The sequence below is a fragment of the Podarcis liolepis genome (genome assembly GCF_965112155.1).
Source record: "Podarcis liolepis genome assembly, chromosome: 5".
NCBI classification, from domain to species: domain Eukaryota; kingdom Metazoa; phylum Chordata; class Lepidosauria; order Squamata; family Lacertidae; genus Podarcis; species Podarcis liolepis.
The window spans coordinates 31,263,739-31,283,958 of NC_139556.1; the positions used below are offsets into that span (position 1 = coordinate 31,263,739).

The 20,220-nt window shown below is 43.4% G+C and overlaps 1 protein-coding gene across 23 annotated transcripts in view; it reads left to right on the forward strand.

Annotated features, from left to right (window-relative positions):
- The window catches only part of LOC310706620 (uncharacterized protein), a 447,399-nt gene that overhangs the window by 358,185 nt on the left and 68,994 nt on the right, over window positions 1-20,220 (forward strand). The gene's annotated exons all lie outside the window — the stretch shown is intronic.

Consider the following 20,220-nt stretch of genomic DNA (forward strand, 5'->3'; position numbering starts at 1 on the left):
CACTGGTAACTTTTTGTGTAAAGGATCCCCAAGTATGTAGCTTTCACAAAATCATAAGAGCTGGATGATCAAGAGTTGTAAAATCATAAAGCTGATCCAATCCCTTGCTCAGTACATGAAATCCAGAGCTAGAATATCCCAACAGATGGCTGTCCAACTTACACTTGAAGACCTCTAGCAACGAAAAGCCCTCCAAGTAATTGGTTCCATTGTTGAGCATTCCTCTTAATGTTCAACTGAAATCAATCCTGCTGTAAGTTAAACCTATAGGTTAAACCTGCCCTCCAGGGCAAAGAATTTTTTTTTTGTCCTCTGCTTTGTGACAGCGCTTCAAATATTTGTAGAGTGCTACCATGTTTTCCCTCCGTCTTATTTTCCAAACAAAAGCATTCCAGGATTCTTCAACCTTTATTCCTAGGACTTTTTTCCATACCATTGACCATCTTGGTTGCCCTCCTGTAAACCTGTTCTAATTATGTCTAGATACTTCTTAAAGTATGGCACCCAGAACTGGACATAGAACACCAGAAGAGGTCTGACTAGTGCAGAATGAAGTGGGCCCTTTGCTTCTCGTAATTTGGAAACTTGAATTATGTTAGTGTGGCCTAAAATCATATCAGCCCCTCTCTTTTTTTCCAGCCACATCACTTTGCCAACTCATATTCAGCTTCTGATAGACCAAAATCCTGAGATCCTATTCACATATGCTACCTTCAGTTCAGGTATCTCCTACCCTATAGTGGTGTGCTTGATTACAGGGGAGGGGGCAAAATGGAGAACTTTGTCCCTATCTAAATTCATTTTGCTAAGTTTCAGAGCAGCTTTCTAGTCTAGCATCCTTTTATTCCTGTCTTTTGAGGTGTTATGTGTGCCTCTCAGTTCTGTGTAATTGGTCACTGTAATGTGTATGGGTTGCTCGTGCGTAAGTTGCCGCCTCTCCAGGCTTTGTTACCTTGCTAAACCTTTCAGTCTGGACAGCCCTTCACTTCGTGGCTGCCTCAGTCGCTAGCAGAATCCGTCAGTGGGCGTTTCTTAAATCTTTTCCAACATAAAAGTTGTTTGACACCCAGTCTCCTCCTACTCTCTCTGCGCGGAAGTCTTCTGCGCAGGGTGGGCATGGGTAGCGGAGGACCCATGCTCTCCCCACTGGTGTCCGGTGAAAAGTCCTGGAGCCCTCTCGCCGATTCCCCCATCAGCCCCTCTATATCCCTGGTGTTGCGCTGATTTGCTTCCCCATCTGCGGAGCTGCCTCTCTCCCTGCTGGCCCCTCCTCCAGCATCATTTGAGAGCCTTCCCTCCGCCTCTAGCTCCGATGTCAGTTCCCTGACAGTCACATTTAATAAATAAAGATTCCCTCCACCCTTCCATCCACCCTGTGGCCCTCCAAATATTATTGGACTACAACTCCCACCATCCCTGATCACTGGCCGTACCATTTGGAGCTGGTGAAAGTACTTAATAGAGCAGCAAGGCCACCATCACATCCACAGTCTTGCCAAGAGTGCTGGCTGTGACCAAAGATGGGGCAGGCTGGGGAATGCTCCCCACTGGTTGCTGCCAGCGATAACTTCCACCCATTCACCTGTTTGGTGGTTGAAAAGGGAAACTTCATGCTGGTGGAGTTGCACTGGCATCACTCCATAGGGAGATGTCAACAGGGGGTGGGTCACTTCCACCCAATCCACACCAACACCATTCCAATCACTTGGATTCCTCTGCCAATCACTGGAAAAAACCAGCCAAGTCTCTCCCCCCCCCCATTACTTAGGATAGAGTCCAGCTGTGCCCCATGTGAAACTTCCCTTCAGTTTGAAAATAGGTTTCTAACAAGGATTATCTCCTTGGAGAGGGAGTGTGAGAGAGAGAGATTTATGCATCCAGTTAACTGTTCCTCTCCCCACTCCCCAATAATAGTCCTTGGCTTTCAGTTCATGCCTACTCTTCCTCTTCAGCAATCAGTCATCCTGTAAGGGGAGTTGTTTCTTTTTGTGACATTCAGCTTTCATTCTTTTATTATTGCCTCTTTTCTGTTGTTGTTGTTGTTGCTAGTGCTGCTGTGCCATTTAACTCACCCTGATTATTCACATTGTCACAGACACAAGCAAACTAATTGAACTTACCTATGTACTGTCAAATGTAGTTGCCGACAATGTTTGCATTGTCTCTCAAGCAGAACCTCTGTAAAAACCAAAACCATTATTCAGCTTGCAGCCTTGGTGAAAAATTTAGAAATGGCTTCTTTGGGATTTCAGAATGCTCTAGTAAGGAATAGGGATGCGGGAGAAATTCAGTACAGTTTACATTAAAAGGGAAACCTACCTAATTTGCACTTTCTGAAACAATATGAGAACCAAAATGCAGTCATCCTTCAAAATCCACACTTCTCCAAATTTTGCAGCACAGATTTCCAGTCAAATAATGTGTCCAGAAATGCATATGCTGAAGTAGTGTCCATAAAAATGCGTATATTGTGAGATTTTGACTAGCTTCGGCCCATCTGAAGCTGATACAGGCTCGTCTTATCTTGAGCCCAAGCAGAGTAGTCCACACAGCAGAAGGATAAGCAGTATGTGCTACATTCTTAACTTTATTTACACACTATGCTGAGAGAATACAAACATGCATCCTGCCTCTGTGAGAGCAGAGAAGCAACTCCTCTCGGAAACAAAGAACACCGAGAGAACAGTGAAAAACAGGAAACCAGTGTACGTCACATCCAGTCTCCCATTTCCCGTGGGAACCCAACAGTAACGCTAACTGTGGAATGTAGACAATTGTCTTGTGACAAGCATTTTGCTGCACAGTGAAGAAAGCAGAAACCAGCATATATTACTGAAAATAATTTGCAATAATGCCTTGTTTTAGGGGTAATTGCTTTGCAAAAATTTGTATATAAGGCTAAATTGGATACTAGGATGTGTATATTAGGAAAAAATCCCATCAAAATACTGGCGGGATTTCATGAGGGCTTCTAAAAAATAATAATCACAAGCAGATTTGGGAATGTGCAGTACTGAATTTAAGATCAGAAAAGTAAGAGGTTGAGAGAACCTGAAGTTGACAGATTTGCCCATTCCTAGTCAAAAAGACTCTTCCGCATCTACAGAAGAGAAAAACCATTATTTATGTGTAACTCACGAAGCCTGCTTGAGGACGGTTGATGTAAATGAGTGTATTTCCATTTGCCTCACTGGAATCTCCTGAAGGTCATGGGGATTAATGAATAGACAATCTGCAGATGGTGACTGAATAACTTGATGTCTTGCTAGCAGTACTGCATTTATACAGAGAAGAAAAGAAGAAGAACTGTTAGTCCTTTCCGCTTCCGTATACTTTGCTCACTACATAAGTAGTGCTGAGAAACCTCTGCTAGAGATGCTTTGTTTCTTTCATAGAACTTGAGTCTACAAGGTTTCTTGCAGATGACGAATGATGGTTAGTGCTATTAATTATTGATCCCCTATCTATGAAAACAGAAAACTATTGGAAGGAATTCTGTATCTAATCTGTGGCTACTGTACATACATCCTGGATATTAAATGAAAGAGTTCTAGACTTTGCATTTTAATGTGATTACCACATGCATTTTAGTTTGTTTGCACTTTGGTTGAGATTGGGGTATATATTTCCTATGTGATCTAAAATCTTCCAAAGACGCAGATAAAATTATAACCTAGTATTTGAACGTAGAATGAAAGGTGGGTTTTGAATAACTACATATTATATAGTCTCTTATCCAATAGAGAGTGTTGTACCAAAGGAGAGATGAGCAGCAAGAAGATAAACAGCTCCAAGCCATAGGTCAGAGAAATTTGGAGGAGGGTGAACAGGAAATTCAGTATGCTATATGCAAAGGCTGGATAACCCTCTTGATTCCAAGGGCTAAATTCCATGATGGGGGTGTATACAACTGGTGGGCAGGACTTGATGCAAAACTGGGGAAAGTCCTGAGGGCCAAACTGAGAGAGCTGGAGGGCCATATTTGGCTCCTGAGTTTCCTACCTGTGCTCTATTCTTGAACTTCAGTCATTGTAACAAGGCTTTGGTGTGTTGTCTTGAATAGTTGCGGCACTTGCTGTTCAAAGGGGGGGGGGAGAGCTTGATCTGCAATGAATGTTTTAACATTTAAAAAGTTAATTTGAGACATGAAAAGATTTCTGAAGAAGTGATCCCTGAACCTATGCACTCATAATTCGTTAACCCAAATGCCATCTACTGACAAATTTAATGAAGGCCCTTTTTCCTAGACAAATGAAATGCCAGGAGTCTCCCAAGAACATAGCAGTTACAGGAAGTGTGGAACTGGCAAGGGATACCTTTATGCTCACATATTCACAGGCTATGATATCTAAAAAGGACTGAGAACAACTTTGGATGTTACAGCCAGTGATAATAAGCAGCTGAGTGAGTGGGTTACACTGACTATCATTTTTGTATGAGTTCTACTTGGAACATAAATGTGTGAAAAGTGGAAACATGAGTCATGAATCCGTTTAGTGGTTTGCTTATTTTTTGTGATATCCACTGCATTCTGATTTAAATGCTTGCAAGCCAGTGGGTCACAAGGCTGTCATGCCTTGGCCGCATCTCTCCTATGCCTTTCATGACAGCTATCTGCCCCGTTACAAGAGTAATAGCAAAAAGAGCTGTCATGAAGTTTGCTTAAAGCACATTTTCATGTTAAATTTGGAGGCCCCTCAGGGAATATCCAAGGAATTTTGTGGGAAACAAATCACATTTTGATAAGACTCATGCAACTTGTAAGAGGAGTGGGTGTTCTCTTGGCCCTATCAAATTTCAGAGAGGTAACTGTATTTCTCTATATCATTCCTGGATAAAGAAGGAAGATTTCTTGCCTTCCTGCTCCATTGCTCTTAGTGACAGTCTGAGGATTGATGAACTGAAACAGAATCTTTTCAGAACATAGAAAATGTCTCCCAAAAGAAGTGGTGAAGTCTCACTGCTTCATACATTCTGAAACAACTTTCTAAAAATACGGTACAATTATAAGCGCAGCGTACAGGCAACATTGCAACAGACTGAGGAGACTTAAATTTTTTTGGTGGGGGGCACATTCCTTGCCTTATGCTTTGGACTTCCCTTGGCTCACGAGATAACAGTCCACCACCCCTGCTATAGTGGGCTTCCTGCAACAACAAGAGTTGTTGGACTAGATGACCTTTGGGTCACATTCCAACTATGAATCTATGACTTCCGTCACTGTTAATAATTTTAAAGATGCCTGATTGAGCAGTCACTTCCTTCTTGTTTTTCAAAACTGTCCAAAAAAATAATGACTTTGCTGAAATAGTATGTTGGAAACTTAATCAAAAAAATTACAATATTTGTTTCTCTCTCAATGACTTCCCATTGTCTTTGTCTTGCACCACAAAGAGGCTAGTTATCAAAGCTTGCTACATATGTTTGTTTTCTCTTATATGCCCAGGAGGTTGGCACCGTATTTTTCGCTCTATAAGACGCACCAGACCATAAGACGCACTTAAGTTTTTGGAGAAGGAAAACAAGGGGAAAAACTATTCTTAATCTCAGAAGCCAGAACAGCATGAGGGATTGCTGTGCAGTGAAAGCAGCAATCCCTCTTGCTGTTCTGCCTTCTGGGATCGCTGCGCAGCCTGCATTCGCTCCATAAGATGCACACACATTTCCCCTTACTTTTTAGGAGGGAAAAAGTGAGTCTTATAGAGCAAAAAATACGGTATTTGATAGCCTTTTACCCCAAGAATTCAGTTTCCTGAAGCAGAAAATTAAGCTTTTCCCTCTTTTCTGTGGAAAAGTCAATGTGTCCCTAATATTCACACAAGACTGTGCTGACATACACCTAGCAGAGAAAATATTAAGTACTATCCCTAAATAGCTGGTACAGCAAAAGGAATGGTCTGAACAAAGACATAGAGCTGGATCCAGACTAAGTTAGTCATGCTTTGGCCTCATTGAAATCAAGGAGGCTTAAATTAGACATGACTTAGTTGTCTCCTTGATTTCAGTGGAACTAAATAAGGCATGACTAACTTAATCAGCACAATCCAATCCAGAAATGAATCTCATTGAGGTCAATAGAGCTTACTTGCACATAAGTGAGGATAGGATTACAGTTTTTGTCTAGATCCTTCCTTGTGTTCAAGACAGTGGCCAAGTGTTTTTCCCTTAGCTACACTGAAGCTTCTCTTAATAGGACTGAGATCCCTTGCTTTGATTTGCATTTTTGCAATGAGGTGTCAAGACACAGTGAGATTTATATTTTAGTTGTGTTAATGAGAACCTGTAGATAGTCTAACTCAGATGTGGGAAAGCTTTCAATAAATGATTTTGACCTTCTGAGCTTTAAGTGGGATGGAAAACAAAACTTTGTTCAGCACTTTTCTCCTGCAATACAGGAAATGAAACCAAGAGGTGTGAACAGGTATATATATAATTGAATGGTATTGAAAAGTAGACTTCGCCGCAGAAATTGCAGATCCAAAATCTGTTCCAATATCCTACCATTTTAGGCTCTTTTCCTATACCATACCACTTTAGGCTGCAGAGGGCTATGTGTTTATCCCCACCCCTCCTTGATACATTTATTTTGCATAGATTCATTGAATTGCAGACTTGGAAGGGACCACGAGGATCAACTAGTTCAGCTGCCTGCAATGCAGGAATATTTCCCCCCAACATGGGATTGGAACCCACAACCCTGAGAGTAAGAATCTCTTGTTCTACTGAGCTGTCCCGCAGGTCCATAGTAAATTAACATGTCAGGAGAGGGAGCCAACCTCACTTTCTTACTGATATTCACCTGGTAGATGAATGAGCTTTCTTCCCCCCATAGGGGAGCATTCAGACATATATACGCACCAGGCAGTCCAGGATTTTACCATAATTTTGCTAATTAAAGAAACTCAACCTTATCTTAATAATATAATGGTGTTATTAAGCAATTAGCCTGGCATGGTCACTCTGAGGTATGCCCCACTGTTTTCAAAGGGCTCTACTCCCAGGAATGGTGTGTCTTTTGAGTACCTTCTTTCCATGGTCATGCTGCCACCTTCATTTGCTTTAGATGGGGAGCTTCCAGTCACGCTGTAGGAGGACTTAAGAAGTTGTCTTATACCTGCTGGTCCATCTAGCGGTGTATTGTCTACATTGACTGGCAGCAGCTCTCTATAGAATTTCAGGCAGCACTACCTTGAGATACCATAAACTGAATCTGGGAACCTCTTCATGCAAAATGTGTACTTTATCGCAGCACTACAGCCCTTAATTTTGTTTGGTCTGCATTTTTAAGTGACTCAATTTGCACCTCCTGAACTAATACAGATATTGGAAGACAATTATCCTTTGGATTTCGCACTTCTCCAGATTTTGAAATACAGCTATTGCCTTGAAAAAAAATGTATTAAAATGTAGAAGAAGGGGGGGAATGAATTTAAGGGTAAAGTACATTTAGAAATGAGTACATTGAGATAAAATAAGTGTTTAAATAAGTGTTTTGTGCTCAAATATTTAAATACAAATTTCCATCCGCTTAAAAAAACACACCCCACAGATCATTGTAAAAATGGGACTGAATGGAGTTATGATTAAACACATGCAACTGACATGAACTCAAGATAGAATGATGAATAATCAGGCTGTTTGCTGGAGCCTTGTGACAAGAGGGTGACATGGCTACATTGTCTCTTTATTTGTCAGTGTAGAATTTATTGAAAATCACTTTCATGGGGGGGAATCTCAAGTTCTATTATGAGAAAAGAAGAAAATATCTGTCAGATTTCTTCATTACCATTCATAATTTTGTAAATCTCTATCAAGTCCCCTTCCAAGTTGTAAAAGGGCCCTCTTAAACTGTAAAAGCTACAGCTTTGATTATTGTGGTTTGCTTACTATTCAGCAGTGATATGTGGCCAGCTTGTTCTGCCCTTTTAACTGTTCTTTCTGCCCATCTAATGGCTTTATAGATATAATTATAAGATGTTTGGCTGATGTACTATTAAAACCTAATTAATTTTCAGTTTGCTTGAATTAGCTGTAATATGCATAAAGACACACATTTAGAAGTGTGATTACATGTTAACTGAAAAGTTGACTTTGAGACACTTGTTTATATATTATAAAATGAAGTAGCTCCAGGCTTAGTGTCTTAAAAATTCTTGGCTCATTACATTATGGCTCTTTGATTTTCTGAATGGTCGCTTGGCATTTCCATAGGGCAGAACTACATATTACAAGAAAATACAGGAAACACAGAGGAGATAACTGTTTCTGTCTGTATGTAGAGAGGAATATTTGAGCTCAATCAAATCACATGTATATCTGAGATAATTTGTTATTCCTGATGTTGATAGATTATAACGGATCAGTCTTATATCAGAAACACAACTGAATGTAACAGGGTTACTTCCAAGTAGATGGATATAGGATTAAAGCCTTATGATGCAATCCTGTGCATGTCCACTCTGAAGTAAGTCCCTCTAATTTCAATGAAGCTTCTCCTATGTAAAAGGGTATAGGATTATAGCCTAGAAAAGCAAGCAGGTACTGTTATTGTTGTTGTTGACATTTCTCTGTCTTGGGAGACAATGGAGGAGTGTGCCTTTGGGGGGTGAAGATAAACTGTTGGAAGGTTTACAGTGCCTGTTGTAACCGATGCGGGAGAGACATGTTTTGTTCCAGCTGGGGCAAATGGAGGCATTCGGATGTGCTGCTACAGCTGCACCATGATGTTTCTTCTCTCTGCACTCCTCCCAGCAGTCACACTGTAAATATGATCAGTAGTTTGTAATTTGGAAACAGTAAGATGATTCAGATAACCTACTAAGCCAAACCTTGGCTTGCTGAGATGACACAAGCATGAGGCATTCCAGGGAGGAGCTCACAACCACTTAGCCCCCCTCCCTGCTCTCTTTTGCTGCCAAGCTGTGCCATACTAACCCAAGATTTGGCTCCACGTGTCATCTGAACTGACACTTGTAGTTTTGGTCTCTCTCCACTACTCATACTCAGCTAGAGATGGACAAGAAATTTAGTTCAGTTCACATTCAAAGGGGAATCTTATCAAATTGGCACTTTCTGAAGTCATGAGTGAACCAAAATGTATTTTTGCCTTATGTATAAAATTCATTGCTTTGAAATAAAGCAGGTGCACTTCCCTTGATTTTCAAGTCAGAATTGCCTATAAATTTTATCATAAGAAAATACAAAAATATTATTTCCTGACACCTTTAATAAGGGTGTCTGATGACCCACTCTCTCCTCCCTGAAATATTGCTTGACCTTTCCAGGTGTCTTTTGGCTATTGTCAAAATTTCTTGAACATTTGGCCAGAGGAGGAATTTCCAGTTTTGATTTGGACCCTACTTGAACTGAAATTTCTCTTGGGTGTACTGCCAAACAATTTCATTGAGTGACGCCAAGTTCTAGTCTTATAAGAGAGGAAGAAACATTTATCTCTGTCCCATTTTCTTTACACCATTCATGATTTTTATAAGCCCATTTAAAGCTGTAAAAATGTTGATTTTAAAACTGTGTCTGGGATGGAGTGGGGACCCCTCTTATTTCTGAAATCTTTTCAGAGTGTTTCCATCCCCAAGTGTTCCCCATCCAATTTCACTTCAGGCTAAATTGCAGAGCCGATTCTTCCTTATATTAACAACTCAGTATTAATCCTTTGGAGCAGCATAGTTGACAAGCAACTGATAAGGCAGGGTAGGGACAAGCATTTAATTCTGCCTCCATCGCTATTCTTTGTGGAGGGTGACTTTTTGCAGGAAGTCTCCACTATTTTTCAATCGATTTTCCTGGAGTTCGAAGATGTACAAGAAGTCTCAATGGTTACAGGATGCTCTTTGCTTCAGATGATTGCCTTTCAATTCATCGAGGGCAATTGGAATAGTAACAGGGCTGTAGACAGTCTTCCTCATGGTTCCCTTCACATGTTTACTGACATCTGAAGGCAGCCCTGTTTAGGGAAGTTTTTAATGTCTGATGTTTTATTCTGTTTTTAATCTGTTGGGAACCACCCAGAGTGGCTGGGGAAACCCAGACGGATGGGCGGGGTAATTATTATTATTGTTGTTGTTGTTGTTGTTGTTGTTGTTGTTGTTTGAAGAGGGCTTTAGTCTTAGATGTGTTTAGTCTAGTATGATATGTCTATATTCAGATTCCTTTTGACCCTTACATAACAAATCTAATTGTCATTTGCACACTGGTGTTTGTATAAGGTGCGGAGATAAGTTATTTTGAAATTTGTTTTTAAACTATTCAGTCTGTGCATGTTCTGGAGCTAACAGATCTGAACTGTCTCTCCCAGACTAATATGCAGATCGGAACATAGCTATCCTTCAGATTTTGCACCTCTCCAAATTTTGCAGTGCAGTTCTCCAAGGACTGCCTTAACAACAACAAAAAGGTCCCATCTTTCACTCACCCAAATAAATAAATAAATAAATAAATGATGATTTAATGATGGCAGGAGCAGATGAATGTGGAACTGGGGTGAGACAAGCGTCATGGGCCAGAAATAGGCTGATCTGTCCTTATTATAAGCAGGTGGGAAAACCTGTTCAGCAGGGAGTTGCAGCTGGCTAGATTCTCTTGTGCTTTCTTACTCTAACATGTATCCTGCACTTCGTATTACACAGTATTTGCAAGGAGCAGTCCACCTGCTTGGAGAGGGGGGTATGGAACCGTGGCAATAGCCTCCCAGCCGCAGCATCACTGTCACTTAAAGTGAGGGGTGAGACAGTGGTGTGGTTGGGGTGTGCAGGTGCGCTAACATAGCTTATATGACAGTCTGTGTGCAGCCCCAACCTTGTCCCCCTTTCCTAGTATGCGGCAGTGATACTGATGGGGGGGGGGTTGCTGTAGCTATGCTTCACGAAGCAAGCTGCTCCTGGTGTTTGCCACTGCCGACTCTAATTTATATGTAGCAGTTATGGTGCATACAGTTCAATTTGTCCGTACTGGTGCTGGCTCAGGACATTTTGATGGCTAAAGTAGATTTTATTTACTATTAGATGTGTAACACAATCAGTTTGAAGTCACCTTGGTCTTTCAATGTATTCTATAGCTCAGACACACATTGCTCTTTTGTGAATAACACCCCTGTGAGGTGGTGTTGGTGTGTGTTGGGAGTTTCAACCAGGAAGGCCCAGGTTTCAGTCTCTGCTTAGTATGAGGCTCAGTGGGCAACTGTGGGCCTGTTACTTGTAGACTAGCCTAAAAATGGGTAATCTCCATGCCCAACACACTAAGCTCCATAGAGGAAATGACAGGCATTCATTCATTCATTCAATCTAGAGTTTGGACCTGCTATTGTCTATATCATATGGGCAGAATTCCACATGGGCACCCCCACTGATAGAAAGGGAGGGAGGAAATATCACCTCCTCCCTGAAGCTCCCAGTGCCACCTTTTATACTTCATACTATGTCATACTTCATACTATTTCATACTATTTTGGAGGGTCCCCCGACCTCCCAGAACAGATGGGAGGTATAGGGAGCTGCAGGGAGTGGGTAAATCATGAAAACCACCCCCTTCAGCATTTTGCCAGAATAATTCCTCTGCTATATCATGTGCCTTTCTATCTGCAGGAAGCAAAGTCTGGCTCCATCCTTGTGAAACTCATAAGTAATGTATATTTTTCTAGAAAAGCTTGGGTTTTCCCCCCTTCTGCACTGCAGTCTCTATCAGAAAATTGATTGCTTTTGTTTCCTTTTCACTGATGCCAGTCACATCTTGAACAGAGCATTTAGTGATCCCATTGAAGATATCAAAAATAGTGAAAGTGATGTCAAAGGAGAATACATGTTAGAAGAAAGAATCAATTTTTTATCCATTCTAATTGCTTATATTATGAATTTCATTACAGCCAATTCCATTATATGAATCCATTCTCTCATGATAGTCAATAATTTGAAAGTTCAAGTGGATTTAATAATTCATTCAGTGGGCCCTTAACATATTTCAGTTTTCCCCAATACCATATAACAATTATCACGAGAGGCAAATTTAAACTTGTGTGCTCAAAGATTTTTCTAAGTATGACATTTTTGGTCTCTGCACATTCTATAAACTCCCATAGGAGAAGAATTCATGAACAACTAATAGCAGACCCAGTCAATTTAGAGACACACGTTTATTCACCCAGTTCGCTGTGCAGTTAGTTCAGGTTCGGCTGAGCTAAATAACAGTTGCAACAGAGATGTGTGCTACTGGGTTAAGAAAATGGATCTGATGCAGACATAAGCTCTTTTCAGGCATTCAAAGTGAATATGTGAAGATTGCTGTGGCATTGTGTGCGGAAACCCTGCCTGCAAAACCCAATTCCAAGAGGACACCTTCATGCACTGAGTGCAAAGGTCTGAATATGGCTCCAACCATATTCAGCTGAATGCAGTTTCCTCTTTGGGACTGGGAATCCTGTGTTGTCAAGGTTCCCAATTGCACAAAGGCATCAATGCAGGGATCTCCTATACCAGGCATGGGGAATCTATGGCCCTTCAGATGTTACTGGATTCCAACTACCATCAGCACAAGCCAATGTGGCTAATGATCAGGGATCATGGGAATGCCACAGGTTGTCCACCTATACACTGCATATTTTACCCCACAAACAAGCCAGATGTGGCTTCAGTGTGCAAATAGGGCCATGATATTGCATTGTTCTTAAAGTTTTAAAGAAACACAGCGGACAACATGAACTCTTGGTGTGATGTCAACTTTGGCCATTGCGGCTAATGTGTTGGATGTTGAATATGAATAATGGGTTTAAGCTCTCTATGGTCATGAACTCACCAATCTAGTTGGGGTATGGATTTTCAAGCTCAGTTTCAAACAGCTTACCCCTTAGGTATGCTGGAGAATTTAGATTCATAACAATTAAATGCTAGAGCAATATTTAATAAAAAATGAAGGAGTGCAAACCAAATAAGCACTTTCACATGTATATTAAAAGGTATTTCTGATCAGTAATGGTGTGTATGGTGAGGAAGAACCATCTTCCTGACATTACTCTACATGGACAGGGCCTGGGCAGGGAGGCAACAAGTTAGGAACACCAGTGTATCTGCGCAACCCTGGCCCTGCCACTGCCCCACCCATGTAAGGAGAAGTGATGCTGGAGATTCCACCCCACCACATGTGGTGAAGCCTTATTTACCTAGGGATCCATTAGCCACGCAGTTCCCTTGGACCTCGGAGGGAACAAAAGTACCAGGAAATCTTCTTTGGAGAAAAAGAGTTTATTGAGATCTGAGCACAGAGTCAAGGTCTGTACTCAGAGACAGCCAACTGGATAATTCCTAAAAATATTCTGGCTGTAAAGCAAGTCACTTCAACAGACTTTCTTATACCCGCCGGACTTCCCCAATCGACTAGCAAATATTGCTTGCTAAACACAAAATATTGCTTGCTAAATCATTCCTGTTTTTCTGCTAAGCCAAGCACTCCCTCCCACCTCCTTGTACACGTGTCTTCTTTTGCTAGTTAAGCATTTCCTTCGTATCTCTTCCTATCTTGCATTACTTAAAAGCAGAAGTAAAGCAGGAAACATCTTGCTAGTGGTTTATCGGTTAACAGCAGTTTCTGGCTGGGCAGGAAGCGACCTTCTGACCTGTAGCTAACATCAGCAGTTCCAAATAGCTGATTAGGCAGGAAGCGGCCTCTTGACCTGTCTGTTTTAGACTTTGCAAGCTACTGCAATTTTGTGCTGTTTTTAACCATCCTAGCAGAGTGCAGGAATTTACTATGCGTAGATAATATTTAAGAGCAACAGAATAAAATATTAAGAGAAACCTTTCCCATCTCCCTTTACTCCGTCCTCTTCTTTTGAACAATCTATTACTTAGATTCGTTCTGGGGTAGGGGTCTATATTCTCTCATTACAGCAATCACGCGAGGCCCCATCATGCGAGACATCATCTTTCCCATCATATGTTGCAGGCATTGCATTGAGCAGGGTATACAGAAGCAAAGAAGCAATAGAAGCATTATTGGGCCTATTCTTCCCACAAATACGATACCGTTCATGCCAACAGAAATACGAGAGCATCCATATGACAAGAGCGGTACATATCACTCCTACCCACCAAACCCAATATCTCCATGGTTCCTCCCACCAATATTCAGGGGGTGTGCTCATTGTTGAAGAGCCCACTGATATTTGTGCCCGACTACCTGTTGAGCCTCAAGGATGAGAGCCCATCGGTGAGCTGATGCTCCCACTATGTGGGTCAATTTTTCTATTAACCCTGTTGGGTGGATTGAACTCTCGTGCTGCCTCCCCAGTGACCAGAGCATATGGAAGCTGAAATCCTGGGGTGGCAATTCTTACTGGCACTTGTTTAGTAATTTCAATGCACACCTGGCTAAGGCTCCCACCCCTGCAATACTTGCATTAAGATAGGTTCTGTCCCATCTATGACCTGGGTTAAGAGTAGGACCTGTTCTATCAAATGAGGTTGGTACAGTGCTCTACCTTCCGGATAACAGTTGACTACCCTCCCACAACAGCAAGAGCGGTACAGAACTAGATAGATTTCGATTGTCTCTGCAGCTTCCCGTAAGAGCACTGTCCACGCGTGCTGGTCAGTGGTGTGGGAGAGGAGCCACAACGGGGTAGTGGGGTGTCTTAATACGGTAATCTCATCAAACCCCAGTTTCCAATAGCCAAGGAGCACGCCATCTCTTACCACCGGCAAGACGAACCAGTCGTAGCAGAGGTCAGCAGGCCAATAAGGGCGGTATGGTTCGGTAGGGTCAGGGCAATAAGACATAGAGCAAGTCAATAAAGAAAATAAGAGAGAAAAGAGAAAGTCTTTGTAACTGTCCTTGTGATGATTAGTCGCAGGATCGCGTTGCCCGTGGCCTAACGCTTTTCCTGGTAGCGTCAGACACAAGGTGATGATCAACTTCAGAGGGTCAGCAGGATTTCTCTTGCAAGTCCAGACACCCTTCTTCAGATGCGTGTGATGTACCCAGGGGATCACCTCGACTACTTTCACTGCAGTGGGGGATGAGGGGGTCGCCAGACGCTGTCACTCAGAGGAACTGGCGAACCGGCTCAGCGAGACTGCCGCGGGACTGCAGGTGTACGCTCGAGGGAATACCTGGAAAGGAAGCAAACACACACAACAAACACAGGGATTGCACTTGTTCTTGGGTGATGTGATCTCCCATCTGCCCCAAACCGGCGGGGATGCCTCGGACGAAAGGGGTTGGCCTGCCATATAGAAGTTCAAAGGGTGATAGTTCTCAGTCTCTTGGTTGGCGCACAGGGCACATTTTGGGATATAGCAGCAGTTAGTTATAGCAGCTGTTAGTTGAGGTAGAATATTCTCCCAAGGTGTGCTTTAGCAGCTGGGCCTCCCAAATGGGTGGACTCGTGGTAATTCTTTACAATTGTGCTGGCCAGATGTTGGGGCACAAAAACACGGCTGTCTGGTCCTTCCTGGAGCGTTGCTCCTTCTTGGCTGGTCCACTGCTGTTCATCAAGGGTGTAACGTGGTTCCACATCGTCTGGAGTGAGTTCTGGTACCAATATCAAAAGTCCTGGTGGTGCCTCTAAATTGGCTGGAGAACAAATGTCTACGTTGGGGCGCTGCCTGTGGGCGCCCCTCCCATCCAATTATTCAGCCGTGCGTAGAGATATCAGCCTCTGGAGTGATATCAGCAAGGCAGTCGTCACTGGAGGGGATCTTCAGGATGCTGAGACACAGTCCAATCTGAAGCAGCTTTCTCCACTTGAATGTGGTGGACCCAAGGGGTGGTGTCAGCGATCTTCACAGCTGTGGGTGTGGAGAGCAGATGGGCCCTTCCAGCACGGTTGCAGTGGTGCCTGGGACCAGTCTTATCCACACCTCGTCACTTGGCTCAAACTGGTCACGCAAGGAGTTCGGGCCTGGGTTGAGAGAGAGAATCTCGAGAGAGAGACTGTACATAATTGTTCAATTCCACATCTTGAGCAGGGATAGGTGAAAGCATGCACACATAAGGAACCGGTCTCCCAAACATCACTTCAAAAGGGTGACAAGCGAATACGTTTCAATGGGAGGCTACAGACTCTAAGCAAAGCCAAGGGCAACATGAACTCCCAATTAGACCCTGTTTCTTGGGTCAATGGTTTTTCAAAGTCCTGTTCTTCCTTTCCTATTTTCCAGAACTTTGGGGCCTATATGCAGTACCCACCATCTTCCTTCTTCACTGGCAACAGTGGGGTGTTTCACTGTGATTGGCATTGTTTCAAGATTCCATGTTGAAGCAATCGCTTCAAATGCACCCACACCCCTTCAGCTGCCTGTCGTGGGATGGGGTATTGGTTTTTATCTTCCACCCATAGTCCAGGGTCAACATCATGAAGCAGGCTAACAGGGAGGATTCCCTCTTCTTCTTTTACCATCATCAAGCACCAATGGTCTCTCAGGGGCATTTCTAAAGAAAACTCTCCTGCTGGTCCAGTTGTCATCATTACTTCCCCCACTGGTTGGAAGGAAATCTGGGCTTGCAATTTTGTTAACAAGTCTCGGCCCAATAAGGAATGGGACACTCTGGTATATACAAAAAAATTGTGCTGGATTACTTGGCCACCTAAAAACGGGGCCTTTTGTGATTTACCTGTGGCTCCAATTATATTAACCACTTGGTTTGTGGGTTTTGTTACAGGCACAGGTAAGACTGAGTGGGCAGCTCCCTTGTTCACCTTCTCCTACCTGTAATAAGGTAGCTAGGTTAAGGGCTGTGGCAACCTGAAACTTCAGGCGTGAATGTAATAACAGCATCTGGCACTTCCTCTTGGAGTTACACAGCTGGTGTCCTGTCCAAACGTGAATTTATCTGCCTTTGTGAGTAGGGTGGCCACTGCCACAATCACTTTCATACGGGGGGGGCAACCTCTGTTCTGTTGGGGTTAGCTCCTCTGACAAGTATTCGACAGGTTGCTGCCAATTTTTCAGTTTCTGGCATGAGGCTCCCTTGGCTACCCCCCTGGTCTTCATCTGTGAACAGGGTAAAAGGCTTCTTGGGGTTTGGATGCCAAGCACTGGGACTTGTTGTAATGTCACTTTGAGATCCTGAAAAGCCTGCTGCTGTTCCCTGCCCCATATAAAAGGATCCTTCTCTATTCCCCTAGTTGACTCATGCAGGGGCCAAGCAATGCTTCTGTAGTTAGTAGTGAGTCCAGGGGATATTGTTCATCATCATAAGTGGGATTATAGGTTTTAAAAAAAATCCCTTCAAACAATTTTACAATCTTTGCTGGATTCTCCTCAAAAGAGGGGTTCTGATTTCTTCAATTACAAACATCTGCACTTGAAAAGGGTATATGCTGTCTGTGGTGCCTTCGTTTGTCCAGCTGGGACAGGGGCTGGTGGATCATAAAACCCTCTGAAGGGGCATTTCTCCAGCTGCCTGATCCTTCCTGGTTTTCTCATACTGTCTGTGAGACATAACTCTCTTCGCCGCCTGTCCCCACTTACGTTGCCATCTCTTCCTCTTTTCAGGGGTGCAGTAAGGGGCTTACATCCAACTTTTTCCCTCAAATGGCTTTGCAAACTCCTTTAGTCTCTTTTTCTGTCTTTCTGTCCACATTTTCTTTCCTTGATTCATATCATCTAGTGTTTTCCTAAACTCTTCGTTATCTTCCTCATCTTCCTCTTCTTCCGTCTCACTATCTTCCTTCGCAGGTCCTCCTCCCCCTACACCAGCACCTCCCTGTGCTTTTTGATTTTGGCCTGGGGGGGGGGTTGGAGGGGGCTGTTGGTGGAGTGTAAGGTGGTGGCTTAATCACTCCCCCTCCTCATCTTCTGGGTCTTCTAACACCAGAGGCTTCACTGTACAAATCCTGTTCTGTGTGTTGCTGTCACAGCAAGACTTTAGCCATGGTAGATTCTTTTTTTTTTTTTTACATTGGTCTTCCATGTAGAGATATAGGGGATCTGGTCTGGGTGGACATTTAATATATTTTGCCACAGGGGGTTGATTTGCCACAGGGGGTTGATTAATTGCAAATCAAAGCCACACAGTTCCCTGGGTTGGCAAGTCCACCTCACATAAAGTTTTGAGTCTCTGTTTTTCAATTTGAATCCCCAAATCATCACTCTTCGTGGCTGTTTTCCAGTTATTTAAAAAGCATCCCAGAGGAATACATTGGCTTGCTCCAGACCCTTTTTTTTTTCAGATACTACCGCTCCTAACTGGGTTTTCAAAATTCTCTCACACTCCACATGCTACAGATTGTCAGAAAATGCATCGCTCGGCCAAGGGGACACTAAGCCTTAGCCCTCATTCAACAATTCATCCACTAGAGTATCTGACACACAACATGCCAACAAAACACTCAATTCCCTCTGCCCCATTCCCTTTCCCAAACCTTTACCAATTCCTTTCCTGGTGGCATTCTTACTGCCGGGCACCCTACTGCCAACTACCAGGTGAGGCTGATCAGGCCTCTGGCCCTTTCCCTCGGGCCCCTAGCCCTTTCCCTCGGGCCCCTAGCCCTTTCCTTCGGGCTTACCTTTTCCGCTGCGGACCTGTCCCCTCGGCGCCGTTCTGTCCTCTTGTTCTCCCTCAACCAGATGTCTCTGCTCCAGGACGGTGTGGCAATCTCCCCCTACAAACTGGCAGGGTGTGCACTGGAAATGCGAACGCCGATTGGAGCTGTTCACCTTGGTTGAGCCTGGCCCTCCGGTCCGTATTTGGGAAGGGGGCTGATCCCGGGCGAGCCCCCAGAGAGATGAAGCCTTATTTACCTAGGGATCCATTAGCCACGCAGTTCCCTTGGACCTCGGAGGGAACAAAAGTACCAGGAAATCTTCTTTGGAGAAAAAGAGTTTATTGAGATCTGAGCACAGAGTCAAGGTCTGTACTCAGAGACAGCCAACTGGATAATTCCTAAAAATATTCTGGCTGTAAAGCAAGTCACTTCAACAGACTTTCTTATACCCGCCGGACTTCCCCAATCGACTAGCAAATATTGCTTGCTAAACACAAAATATTGCTTGCTAAATCATTCCTGTTTTTCTGCTAAGCCAAGCACTCCCTCCCACCTCCTTGTACACGTGTCTTCTTTTGCTAGTTAAGCATTTCCTTCGTATCTCTTCCTATCTTGCATTACTTAAAAGCAGAAGTAAAGCAGGAAACATCTTGCTAGTGGTTTATCGGTTAACAGCAGTTTCTGGCTGGGCAGGAAGCGACCTTCTGACCTGTAGCTAACATCAGCAGTTCCAAATAGCTGATTAGGCAGGAAGCGGCCTCTTGACCTGTCTGTTTTAGACTTTGCAAGCTACTGCAATTTTGTGCTGTTTTTAACCATCCTAGCAGAGTGCAGGAATTTACTATGCGTAGATAATATTTAAGAGCAACAGAATAAAATATTAAGAGAAACCTTTCCCATCTCCCTTTAGTGGTACCACTTTTAGTATATTTATAGTTCATTGCTCTGGACGCCAAAAGTTTTTTTAAAAAATGAATATAATATACTTATGCAACCATAAGTAAAATGAATTCAGCAGAAGGAAATGTCCATAGAACAGAGTTCATAGCAGTGCCCTTCACTGGGGAAAAAAAATCCAAAGAGTCTGTACATCATTAAAATGACAAATCTGCACATGGGGGTGCATGAATTGGGGTTGGGGTCAGTGAATTTAGGATTACTGACTAAAAGGTTTTTAAGATTGAAATGCTATGGATGTGTGGGTGGGTGTGAAGATTGTAATCCGCCCTGACCTGGCCACAGTGATCCATGCGACGGTCATCTCCAGGCTTGACTACTGTAATTCGCTCTACGCGAGGCTGCCCTTGAAGCTGTCCCAGAAACTCCAGAGGGTGCAGAATGCTGCAGCGAGGCTCCTCATGGGGTCTCTGCCATGGGAGCATATTCACCCAGTGCTTTTCAAGCTGCACTGGCTCCCGGTGGAGTACAGGGTCAGATTTAAGGTGCTGCTTTTGACCTTTAAAGCCCTTCACGGCCTAGGACCCTCGTACCTATGGGACCGCCTCTCCTGGTATGCCCCACGGAGAGCCTCAAGGTCCATAAATAACAACACCCTAGTGGTCTTGGGCCCTAAGGAAGTTAGATTGGCTTCAACCAGAGCCAGGGCCTTTTCAACTCTGGCTCCGGCCTGGTGGAACGCTCTACCTCATGAGACCAGGGCCCTGCAGGATCTGATTTCTTTCCGCAGGGCCTGTAAGACAGAGTTGTTCCGCCTGGCCTTTGGCTTG